The sequence below is a fragment of the Carica papaya genome, chromosome 6, assembly GCF_054855325.1.
Source record: "Carica papaya isolate Zhongbai chromosome 6, ASM5485532v1, whole genome shotgun sequence".
Classification (NCBI taxonomy): domain Eukaryota; kingdom Viridiplantae; phylum Streptophyta; class Magnoliopsida; order Brassicales; family Caricaceae; genus Carica; species Carica papaya.
In genome coordinates this window covers 14,010,306-14,024,123 of record NC_142314.1, presented here as the reverse complement: position 1 = coordinate 14,024,123, position 13,818 = coordinate 14,010,306, and the positions used below count along the sequence as shown (strand labels likewise).

The window sequence follows — 13,818 nt, the reverse complement described above, 5'->3', positions numbered from 1 at the left end:
ATCTAAACAATAACAATAAAGATTAAAAAAAAGAAATGCTTCCCAGTAATTTTTGTTAAAACTAAATAAAAATATGTTTTGTTGGATTTTAATCAATCACTTGGGATTAATATGAGCTTTATTGTGCATAAGAGATTATTAATTTAATTGAATATGTTTAAAAGTGATATATTAAGATTAAATAGATATTAAATTTTAATGCATCAAATAAAATATAAATTTTTTTATGTGTAAAGATTAAAATATTATTTATAATTTTATGATGTGTTAAATTAGAATTAATAAAAACTTAAGTATATAAATAGACAGTTGTAGTTCTCAAATTATATGTATGATTTTTTTTTTCTCTTATCTCGTCACCAGAAATAAATAATGCATGAGAACTCCAAAGAATCATGTGTTGATTTAGAAAATCTAACACATAACGTGCAGATTTCTTCCGTTATGGATTTAGATACGCTTCCATTTCATATTTAATTTCTTTAATTTAATACAAGTAGGGTGATTTAAATTCAAATATAATTTTGTGAAATCCCTACATGCTTTTTATATAATTGAAGTATAAAAAAATTATTATTTTTGTATGTATTTTAATTTTTTTTTCTAAATATAAAAATCGAATTATAATAAAAAACATTTGTGAAACTAAACTATGAGATAACCCATAATTAGTAATAAGGATGACTCATTAAGATGAACTTAGAAAAAACTTATGATCGCATCCGTTGGGAATATGTGGAGGACACTCTGCTTAATGTTGGTCTCCCTCCTAACCTTATCAGAATCATTATGTCGTGTATCTCCTCTTATTCCATGCAATTGTTGTGGAACAACTGTCTCACCCAAGTGTTCTGGCTTATTGGAGGCATTCGACAAGGGGACCCGCTTTCACCTTACATACTTGTGTTATGCATGGAACGACTATCCTATTGCATCAACACTTGGGTAAGAAATGGTACGTGGAAGTCGATCCGTCTTGGTAAGAAGGGTCATGCCCTCTCACACATCTTCTTTGCAGATGACCTGGTACTTTTTGGGAAAATCACTTGATGTAACGGCTCCGGAAATTTAAATGAAATGTATGTATTAAAAATTTCAAATGCGGAAGCGTAATAAAAATTTTAATTAACATTCCTTACACAATAACCAAAACATACTCAAAACATGAAGGAACAAACTAACTAAAAGAGATACTCGAAATAAGAACTATAAATATAACTATGAAGTCTTTAGGCGTCCCTTTCGCCGTCTTCCTGCGGAACGGGCTCGGGAACAACGTCTTCCTGATCTGAAATAGTTAAATAAGGAATGAGCTACACCAGCCCAGTAAAGACATCACACTATCTCATCGCCAAGGAAGTAAATGTGGGTAGAAAACAAAAATGACCAATGGAGCATAATTTATAACAAACTCGTTTATTAACATAAAAACCTTTACTGTCCAGTTACCTCGGTGAGATCTATAAAAATAACGTATGAAAGCAATAACATTATCATCATCATGAAATCATATAGACTTTATAATATAACACTTACCATGCCTTTGCATTTCAATCATTAAATAACATATTTTCCTCTTTTACCAGTCTACTAGTATCCATGGAGATCCATAGAGGGTCCCCGCTACACGTGAATCATTAACATTAATAACCTGATTCCAGGGCCGTCCCTATACCCCGTCCGGTATGGGCGCCAAAACCATAAACCTCTATACCCCGTCTGGTATGAGGGTGAAACGGGTCGTCCCTATACCCAATCCGGTATGAGTGCCAAAACGCATAAGGTCTCCATACCCCGTCCGGTATGAGAGGCCACGTTCCCGGTAGGGTTCTCTACGGACTCGGTCCGTACACCATCTCCCAGGATATCTAGTCAGGCTGTCCACATTATCCACTCATCAATTTACATAACCTTTTTGCCATTTTCCTTGGTCTCAATCATCCAATCATACACAAATATGTAAACCAGTAATTGACACCAAACAAGACAACACAGTATCGGGTTCACCATAATACCAACCATAATAAAAGAAACTATAATTCATGCATATGAGACCATAAAATAAATACATCAAACATCATGTTGCATTTAATACTGAAAATTAGATCAAACAACAACTGACCAACAATGTATCAGACTCGGGCTCCATTAGCAACCTTAATCAATTATACATCCATAAAGTCACACAGTACAGTTTAATTATTTATTTAGCTTTAATACCGTGATAGGAAATAGGGTGAGGGGTCCTTACTTGTTTCGGGGTCTGAAATCGACTCTACAGTGCGCCGTAGGCTGTCCCTAATTTCCCTGATTTTTTTTAGAAAACTAAAACGCACTACCAGTACTTGCACGTGTCCCAAAAAATCCCAAATCAGACCTAGGGCCCCTTTCGGCCAATATCAGAATTCCGGCACGGCGGCTCCGCCATGCTCCGGCGACGGCATTGCCACCTGCGGCGGTGATCCGTCTCGGGTTGGCCGTTTTCGACCGAATTCGGCCAAACTTGCATCGGTCCCTGCGATAAAACAACCCTAGGGCCCTCGGTGGACAAAAAAATCACAAAAAACCGAGACTTACCGGCAGCGATGCTCTCAGGTGCGGCGGCTCCTCCGGCGTGAGTCGCGTTTTGATGTTTGGTTTCCATCAACATGTAGAGAAAAGAACGGTGATCACAGTGGTATAAAATTTGCATTGAATGGAGACCGGGAAGGGCCTCATCGGAGGCAAAAATAGAGGGAAGTCGCGGCGGCGGCGGCGCCGGACTTCGACGGAATTTTTCAGCCGTTTGGCCGGTGGTTTGGCTCCGGTTTGGCCATAGGCGGATTCAGCATCGAAAAACGAGCAAGGGAGAGAAAATTTACCTCGATTGGCAGTCGGAAACTTCTCCAGTGCTGCGGTGGGTGGCGGTGGCCGGCTCCTCCAGCGTCTGGTTCTTCTTCTCCGGCGAGGCACTGGCGGCTAGGGTTTTGTTGTCAGATGTGGGTGGGGTTATTTATACCCTTTGCCTTTTAATCTCAACCGTCCGTCAAGATTAAATCTGGATCGTCCGATCGCGATTTAATTGGGATTAAATTTGGGTCGTCCGTGCCTGATTGAATCTGGGTCGTTCGTACGCGTAAATCTGGGCCGTCTGTGAGCATGTTTGATCTGGGCCGTCCGTGCACGCGAGAACGGATCTGGGCCGTCCGATCGCGCGCACGCGGATTGCCCAAATGGCCCGTCTCGTGTCAGCGTTTCCTTGCCACGTGGCGTGTCCTGGTTGGCCGGGGCTGCTGACGTGGCTGTTGATGTGGCTGCTGACGTAGTATAACTTTTTTAAATTGCGTTTTGACCCCTTATTTTCTCGTAATGTTACCACGGGTGAGACTAGCTGTTTTAGGACGATGTTTGGGTTTCAAGTCTCTAATAATCTTGGTAAGTATTTGGGAGTTCCCTTACTACATGAAAGAGTTACCAAAAATACTTATCATTACATCATTAAGAAGATTAACCAAAAACTATCTGGCTAGAACCCTCACCTTCTTTCCTTTGCAGGGCGTTTAACTTTGGTCAAGTTCGTCCTCATGATTATCCCTACTTATATTATGCAAACTATGACTTTGCCTAAATCCCTATGCGACCAGATTGAAGTAGTGGTCAAGAAGTTTATTTGGGATAAGGGGAATGACAACCGAAAAATCAGCCTTGTTAATTGGACTGACATGTATATGCCTTATGACGTTAGGGGGAGCAGATTTCGGTCTGTCCATAAGCAAAACTAAGCTTTCCTGATGAAATTGAGTTTTTCTATGGTTGCGAAGCTTGATCTACTATAGGTCCAGGTCCTCACCCACAAATACAGATGGTCTAGCTTATTGCAGAGTTACAAGTTGATAGGATCAATATCCCATCTTTGGCACAACCTTAACCATCTTTGGATAGACCTTCATATGGGCATCAAATGGTCAATTGGATCGGAGAAAAATATTAGGTTTTGGGAAGACTACTGGTTAAGGGACCTGGGGCCACTTAAGCTTTTGCCTTTCACACCTATTGCTGAGCACGATCTCCATAGATGTGTCAGGGATTATGTAGTGTCGTTCGACCAATGGAACTAAGAGGCCCTGCATCGGGTGTTGCCAATGGACACACTGCTCCAAATGACTGTGATATCGGCCCTTAGAGATGACATTATCCCTGACTCTTGCTTTTGGGGTAAGACGAGCTCTAGGTATTTCTCAGTTAGCTCGACTTATGCCCTCCTGGAGAGTGAACATTGGCACCTGGAGGATAGGAATTGGAGAGACATTTAGTGTTGGCCAGGTGCTCAACGAGTGCATATGTTCCTCTGGTTGGCTACTAAGGGAAAGATCTTGACAAATTGGGAGAGATACCGACGTCACATGTCCTCTACTGCAAGGTGCAATAGGTGTAAAAACCCTATTGAGGATGTGGATCATGTTATCCGTAATTGCAACGTGGCTAAATTGCTGTGGTTGAAGATTATACCCACTAAAGCCCATTCAACTTTCTTCTGTAGTACTGTTAACGAGTAGTTCAGGTTGAACCTAAAAAATAATTGGCTCTGGTGCAAGACGTTTTAGGATTAGAGAGTGACTTATGGTCTTACTTGCTGGAGCCTATGAAACCATAGGAATAAGTTTGTTTTCCAAAAGAGTGAGAGTAGTATCGATGAGCTTGCTAAATATGTGTCCCTCATGACTGATTATACTTTTATGCCTAATAATATGAATTTTTTCTTTTTTTAAGGTATGATGCACAAGTCAGAAGAACTTGTCGCTTGGCAAAAACCTCCTAGAGGTTGGTGGAAAGTGAATACTAATGGTATTTATCGTGCAGCTACCAACCTCGCTTGTTATGGCAGACTTATTAAGGATAGGGATGGTGCTTGCCTGAGAAGCTTCAGCAGGAAGATTGACAAACGTTTTGTGCTTTAGACTGAATTTTGGGGTGTCCTTGATGGCCTTCAACTCACTTAGCAAATTGGGTTATGTAGTATTATCATGAAAATGGATAGCGCTTTGGCGGTGCAGTTGCTTACTAAGGAGAATTACGATACTGATGTGCATGCCGCCCTCGTTCGTGAGATCAAACACTTACTATTGCAGGAGTGGCAGGTCAAGATCTAATATGTTTATCGCAAAGAAAATAGATGTGCTGATTGTTTGGCAAATGACGGCTTCTCTCTACCGATGAGCATCCATTTTCATGTTCAGATGTTGAATGATCTCCAATAACTTTTCATTGACGATATCATAAGTGTTTTCTGATCCTAGATGTGCATGACGTTCTTTTAATTTTTTTTTTATTTTTTGCTTCTCTCTATACCAAAAAAAAAAAGTAGAGTTTAAATTAGATGGAATATAGTTGAGTGTGATCAAATTAAAATATATCAGTTTAATATTTAAACACAACATATCATATTACACTATATTTTAATCAGAAGTTTCATTATCACAATAATTTAAAAAATATTAATTTTGTCATTTTTTTTCAAATGATATTGATTTTTTACGTCACAATTTTGTCATCTTCTTTGTTTATTACAATATTCTATAATTTTTCTGTCATTTGCCCATTTCTAGTAAGATGTTAGAAAAAAAAAAAAAAAATATATATATATATATATATATAGGTTGATTTAAATTAGATTAAAAATAAGTAAACTTGACGTGAGATGAGGCGGGGTGCGTGCCATGTCAGGGAACTTATTTAAAATAAATTATATATAAATTAGAGGCCATAGAAATTCGTTTTATTTACACTCAAATTTATTATTTTAAAAAAATTAAAATATACTTTTTATATTCTGTAAAAATAGAACTCACTTTAATTAATAAAATAATTATATATATAGTTTAAAATTATCTCATTTTCTATAAAGCCACACGACAATCAAACTTATCCAATCGAAGTTTTTTAAATTATCTTTCCCATTTCAATAAATTTTTTTTAATTAATTCAATATTCAATTTGCTTTCCCTTTTTGATGAAATTTTGTTGTCCTTTTGAGAAAAAATATATATATATATATATATTAATTTATAGTTTAAGAATGACTTTAGCTCTGTGTTAACATGGGGTCATTATGTTTATTCAAAACATAATAGATTATAATTTCTAATAATCCACCATGAATTTCATGAACCAAGCGACCCCTAAGTATCACCTGAGCCATTCCAAAATACAACTCACAAACAGAAAGTCTTGTTTCACAAAATGAGATATTACATAAAAAATCAAACCGATGCTTTTTATATGTATATATCTAAATTTATTCAAAGTAAATTACAAACCTGAAATTAATGAGACCGATTTCACCATGATCAAGTTTCTCTGTCACATGTGAAATATTCAAAAAATAATTTCACTTAAGTAACACAAAAAATATGTAAAATAGGCCATATTAATGGACATTTCTAAAATCATGGTTGTTATTTTTTAAAATTAGGTCATATTAATAAATTGTACTGTAAAATTACTTTAAAATAAACACAAATAACAGAAATATAAGTCACTTAGTATATTGTAACATAACTCTAGATAATTTAAAAAATAATTAAATAATGTACTACCGACAACATGGTATAAACATCGATTGATATAAAGGTTAGAAAAAAAATAAAAAACAAACTATGTTTTCTTTTCTTTCTTTCCTGTTGATTTGGAAACTCAACCAAGACATTCCCTATGCTCTCTGTCACTTCGCCATGCATATTAGAACAATAGAGGCAGCTCCAACACGATGAAGCCACAACAACATCACTTGGCTTGCACATGCCTCTCTCTATTGCCAACTTTAGAGCAGCTTCGAGAATCATTTCGGTAGATTTTGCATCAGTAACCTTGACAGATCCTTCTACTAGTATGAAAATCAAATCCCTGTACACCAGACCATGCCTTACTAGGATCTGATCACTGTAGGTCTGTAGCGCCCGGAAAGGGGCCGAAAAAAAAAAGCCACGTCGGCAGCCACGTCAGCAGGCCCGGTCAGCAGTTCCAGCCAACCGGGACCTGCCACGTGGCAAGACCACGTCGTTCCGGAACGGGCCACGTTGGCGATCCGCGTAGGCGCGATCGGACGGCCCAGATCAAGCGTGCGATCGGACGGCCCAGATGCAATCGCACGGACGGCCCAAATTCAATCAAAAATGGACGGCCCAGATTAAAACAAAATGGACGACTGAGATCAAAGGCAAAGGGTTATAAATAGAACCCCCACACCAGACCAAAAACCCTAGCCGCCTGCCGCTCGCCGGAGAAGACGAACCAGAAGCCGGCCGCCGCCACCCGCCACCGCACCGGGGAAATTTCCGACCGCCGATCGAGGTAAATTTCGTACACCCGACTCATTTTTCCACGCTGATTCCTCATGTGGCCAAATCGGAGCTAAAATCCCGGCCAAACGGCCGGAATACATGGCCGAAGCCCAGCGGCGCCGCCGCGCCCCTTCTCGGTTTTTGCCTCCGATGAGGCCCTTCCCGGTCTCCGTTTGATGCAATTTTTATATCACCGTGATCACCATTCTTTTCTCTACAGGTTGACCGGAGCCGAATCACCAAAACACGAACCTCACCGGAGAGCCGCCGCACCCGAGAGCGCCGCCGCCGGTAAGCTCCGTTTTTCCGTGATTTTTTGGCCCCCCGAGGGCCCTAGGGTTGTTTTCTCGCAGGGACCGATGCGAGTGTGGCCGAATTCGGCCGGAAACGGCCGAAAACAGCCAACCCGAGGCGAATCGCCACCGCCAGCGGCGGTGCCGTCGCCGGAGCACGGCGGAGCCGCCGTGCCGGAGTTGCGATATTGGCCGAAAGGGGCCCTGGGCCTAATTTGGGATTTTTTGGAACACGTGCAGGTACCAGTAGTGCGTTTCAGTTCCCCGAGAAAAATTCAGGGAAAATTAGGGATAGCCTGTAGGCGCACTGTGAAGCCGTGTTCGGACCCCGAAACGTGTAAGGACCCCTCACCTTATTTCCTATCACGGTTTTAAAGTTCAATAAATGATAAAACGGTATTTCATGAATCAACGAATGTGTGAAATTGCTTAAGGTCGCTAATGGAGCCCAAGTCTAGTGTATTTGTCGGTTAACTGTTATTTGGCCTGTTTTACAGTTTTAAATGCAGCATGAGGTTCGATGTTTTCATTTTATAGTTTTGTGTGCATATTTTACTGTTTTATTGATTATGGATTAAATGACCGGGATATTGATGCTGTATGTTGTCTGTTTAGCATAAATTACTGTTAGCTTGCTTGTATGTGGATTAATGATACTGACTGAGGAAAAAGAGAATGAAAAATTATGTAAATGGGTAATGGTATAATGTGGTCAGCCTGACTAGATATCCTGGGAGATGGTGGACGGACCGGGTCCGTAGGGAACCCTACCGGGATTGTGGTCTCTCATACCGGACGGGGTATGGAGATCTTATGTGTTTTGGCGCCCATACCGGACGGGGTATGGGGACGGCCCGTTTCACCCTCATACCGGACGGGGTAATGAGATCTATGGTTTGGCGCCCATACCGGACGGGATATGGGGACGGCCTTGGAATGGATTTCAAGTGTTAAGGATTAACGGGTAGCGAGACCCCTATGGATCCCCATGGATACTAGTGGGCTGGTAAATGAGGAAAAGATATGTTGTATAATGATTGAATTACAAAAGGCGTGATAAGTGTTATGTTTTACTGTTTATATGATTCCAAGATTATGATTATGTTTTTGCTTTCGTATATTATTTTATAAATTCCACCGAGGTAAGTGGATGGTAAAGGTTTTATTATTAATAAAAGGTTTTGTTGTAAATTATGCTCCATTGGTCTTTTTGTGTTTTCTACCCACCTTTACCTCCGTGACGGTGAGATATCGTGATGTCTTTACTGGGCTAGTGTAGCTCATTCCTTATTTAATCATTTCAGATCAAGAGGACATCGTTCCCGAGCCGGTTCCGCAGGAGGACGACGAAGGGGACGCCTAAAGACTCCCTAGTCACATTCGTAGTTTTTTTTACTTTCAAGTTTCTCCTTTAGGTAGTTTAATCCTTTATATTTTGTGAGCACGTTTTTGGTTTTAGTGTAAGGGATGTTATTCAAATTCTGACTTCGCTTCCGCATTTGATATTTATAATATAATTTTCATTTTAAATTTCCGGGGCTGCTACAAGGTTCGATCAAATGAATAAGTTGTCAAGACCTGGACGACTACAATCATTTGTAGTTCCTTCATAGCTGAACATGCATAATTTATAATTAATAAGACTATTAAAATAAATTATATTTTTTATATTGTTTTACATATAATTTTATTAAAAGTTTTAAATAATTTTATAATTTACTTTTAATAGAAATTATAGTTCCAATTGTCTAAATTTAATATAATTTTATTTAAAATTAATTAGTTTTAATATGATTATAATTAAAAAATATATAATAAATAAATAAACTAAAAAATAATTATATGAATATGTTCATTTTACAATGTAAGAATTATGTTACATTGTTGGGTTCATTAGATTTAGAGATAGGTAACAATAATTCAATTTTTCTATATTTTTGTGATTCAAAGGTGGTAGGTCTAATATATCTACTGTTGTTGGGTTCAAATAGGTTGGGTTGAGTTGCTTAGAAGATTTCCATAATCTTTCTTTTGGTGTAATTCAAAGGTATTGAGTTTGATATGCTCAATGTTGTTGAGTTCATCCAAGATTGAAGATTGACTGAACTAGATCATCAAGGAACGATCTTAATCAACAAGTAACCGTTGCTTATCAACTGTTCAAATTTTGATCTATTTTTTTTTTGTAATTATAATTGTGTATTTTATTAAAAAAATAATTTCAATTTTTTAAATTCTTTTAAATGATTAAAAAAGTTAAAAGTAAATATAAGAATTTGAAGCATTTTAAGTCTTGATTAGCATGATGTAGGTAACAGTTTTTGTTTTTGAGAAAATTAATTTAAATTTTACAAATATTAAAATATTTTAAATTACTAATTTTTTTTAATTTTTATTACTTAAAAGACTATTAAGTAGTTTAAAAAAGAAAATTTTAAATAAAAATTTAAGTAGTTGAAGGCCAATTCAAGTTATTATTTGCATAATTATTTAATTGTGTTTATAAAATTATATATAATGAGAATTAGCAGATAATTTATTGTTCTCTCAGAAATATATATGATATGATATGTGAGTGAGTAGAAAAAGATTAATAAATTCTACAACCAAAATAAAAGAAAATAGTATTTAAAATGAAAATTCCTATTCACAACTTACATAGTTTAGGTTTCAAAACTGAACAAAAGGAATTAATTATTTGACTTTCTTTATAAAAAATTATATTACATTTTCAGAAATTCAAACATTTCATCATTTCTACATAATGATGACTACTTATTTTTTGTTTTTATATGATAATTAAACCTCTTGTTCTTCTCTTTTCACTGCCATTTTCTTCTCTCATTCTTCTTCTTTCTTTTGTCGGCATTTCGGAGCTTTCTTCTCTTCTTCCTTAAAGGATGTTTCTAACTAGTATAATATAATAATAAAAAAATATTTATAATGAAAGTGATACAATATTTACATAAGTGTGTAAAATATGTCATATAAAATAACATTTAGCTATAATATATGTAACACTCAAAATTTATATTTTTATTATTTAATTTATTTTAATTTTTATTAGAATTTTTTTTGTTTAATTTTATTCTATTTTAATATTTAATTTATAAGGTTTTAATTTAATTTAATTTAATAGAAATAATAATAATAATAATAATAATAATAATAAAATAGGGTAAAATTATTTTTGGAATTTAATTGAAATTAATTTTAAGAAAAAAGGGATGAAAATTTAGATTATGAAAGTATTTTTGAAAAGAAAATCGAAAATCGGGGGTCAAAACGTAATTTAGAAAAGTTGTGCCACGTCAGCAGCCACGTCAACAGCCCAGTCAGCAGCCCGGCCAACCAGAACATGCCGCGTGGCAAGGAAGCTGACGCGGGAGGCTACGAGGGACGGAGCCACGTGGGCGATCCGCATGCACGCGATCGAACGATCCATATCTCACGAGTACGGACGGCTCAGATCTCACACGCACGGACGGCCCAGATCTCACCGTACGGACGGTCCAGATTGAATCACGCACGGACGGCCCAGATCGCGTCCAACCCCAAACCCACACCCAACCCCAAACCCTAGCCGCCAGTACCCTTGTCGGAGAAGAAGAACCAGTCATTGGAGGAGTCGACCACCGCCACCTGCCGCCGCACCGGAGGATTTTCCAACCGCCAAACGAGGTAAATTTTCTCATATTGGCTTGTTTTTCGATGCTGAATCTGCCTATGGCCAAATCGAAGCCAAATCACCGGCCAATCAGCCGAAAAATACCGCCGAAGTCCAGCGGTGCTGCCGCAGCTTCCCTCGATTTTTGCCTCTAATGAGGCCCTTTCTAGTTCCCGTTCGATGCAATTTTTACACCACTGTGATCACCATCCTTTTCTCTACAGATTGACCGGAACAAAACATCAAATTGCAATTCGCGCCGGAGAAGCCGTCGCACCCGAGAGCTCCGCCGCCGGTAAGTCTCAGTTTTTCGTGATTTTTTGGCCCACCGAGGGCCATAGGGTTGTTTTATCGCAGGAACTAATGCAAGTTTGGCTATATTCGGCCAAAAACGGCCGAAAATGGCCAACCTGAGGCGGATTGCCACTGCGGGCGGCGGTGTCGTCGTCGGAGCACGGCGGAGCCGCCGTTCCGGAATTTTGATGTTGGCCAAAAAGGGTCCTGGGTTTGATTTGGAGTTTTTTAGGACACGTGCAAGTACCGATAGTGTGTTTCAGTTTCCTGAAAAAAATTCAGAAAATTTAGGGACAGCCCGTAGGCGCAGTGAGAACCCGATTTCAGACCCTGAAACAAGTAAGGATCTCTCACCCTATTTCCTATCACGGCATTAAAGGTTAATAAATGATTAAACGGTATTTTATGAATTTATAAATATGTATAATTAATTAAGATTGCTAATGGGATCCGAACCTAATGTATTTGTCGGTCTGTTTCTGTTTGATGTATTTTACAGTCTAAATACAGTATGGTACTTGATGTGTTTATTCTATGGTTTCGTATGCATGAATCATGGTTTCATTTATTATGGTTTGAATTATTGTGAACTCGGTGTTGTGTTATCTTATTTGGTGTCAATTACTGCTTTACGTGTTTATGTTTGATTGGATAATTGATATTAAGGAAAAATGGAAAAAGGTATGTGAATTGATAAATGAATAATGTCGACAGCCTGACTAGATATCCTGGGAGATGGTGTAACGACCCCAGAAATTTAAATGAAAATGTATGTATTAAGAGTTCTAAGTGCGGAAGCGAAATAAAAATTCTGATTAACATCCCTTACACAATAACAAAAAACGTATCCAATGTATGAAAGAATAAACTAATTAAAAGAAATACTCGAAATAAAAACTATAAATAGAACTATAAAATCTTTAGGCGTCTAACTTGCCGTCTTCATGCGGAACAGGCTCAGGAACCACGTCTTCCTGATCTGAAATGATTAAGTAAGGAATGAGCTACACTAGCCCAGTAAAGACATCACACTATCTCATTGCCACAGAAGTAAAGGTTGGTAAAAAACAAAAAAAGACCAATGGAGCATAATTTATAACAAACTTATTTATTAATGATAAAAACCTTTACTGTCCACTTACCTCAATGAGATTCGTGAAAATATCATATGGAAACAATAACATTATAACCATCATAAAATCATATATACTTTGTAACATAATACATGTTATACTTTTGCACATCAATAATCAGACAACAAATTCCCTCTTTTACCAGCCTACTAGTATCTGCTACACGTGAACCATTAACATTAATAATATAATTCCAGGGCCGTCCCCATACCCCGTCCGGTATGGGCACCAAAACCATGAACCTCAATACCCCGTCTGGTATGAGGGTGAAACGGGCCGTCCCCATACCCAGTTCGGTATGGGCGCCAAAACTGTAAACCTCAATACCCCGTCCGGTATGGGCGCCAAAACACACAAGGTCTTCATACCCCGTCTGATATGAGAGACCACGTTCCCGGTAGGATTTCCTACAGATCCGGTCCGTCCACCATCTCCTAGGATATCTAGTCAGGTTGTCCACATTAACCATTTATCAATTCACATACCTTTTTTCCATTTTTTTTTGTCTCAATTATCCAGTCATACACAAACACGTAAACCAATAATGAACACAAAACAAAATAACACAACATCGGGTTAACCACAATTCAAACCATAATAAAAGAAACCATGATTCATGCATACGAAACCATAAAATAAACAAATCAGATACCATACTGCATTTAAAACTATAAAATAGATCAAACAACAACTGACCGAAAAATATACCAGATTCGGGTTCCATTAGCAACCTTAAGCAAGTATACACATCCATTAATTCACGAAAATACTGTTTTATCATTTATTGGACTTTAATACCGTGATAGGAAAATATGGTGAGAAATTCTTACTTGTTTCGGGGTCTGAAATCGGCTCTACAGTATGCCTACGAGCTATCTCTAAATTTCTTGAATTTTTTTTAGGAAACTAAAATGCACTACCGGTACCTACACGTGTCCCAAAAAACTCCAAATCAGACCTAGGGCCCCTTTTCAGCCAATATCGGAATTTTGGCACGGCGACTCCGCCGTGCTCCGGTGACGGCACCACCGCCCGCGGCGGCTATCTGCCTCGGGTTGGCTGTTTTCGGCCAAACTTGCATTGGTTCCTGCGATAAAACAATCCTAGGGCCC

At 38.1% G+C, this 13,818-nt stretch overlaps 1 long non-coding RNA gene across 1 annotated transcript; it reads left to right on the top strand.

Moving 5' to 3' along the window:
* Positions 1-7,200: 7,200 nt before the first annotated feature.
* On the top strand, positions 7,201-8,235 carry LOC148253317 (uncharacterized). Its single transcript, XR_015821742.1, has 3 exons — positions 7,201-7,329; positions 7,540-7,610; positions 7,853-8,235. It is a non-coding gene; the product is annotated as an uncharacterized LOC148253317 (long non-coding RNA).
* The last annotated feature ends 5,583 nt before the right edge of the window (positions 8,236-13,818 follow it).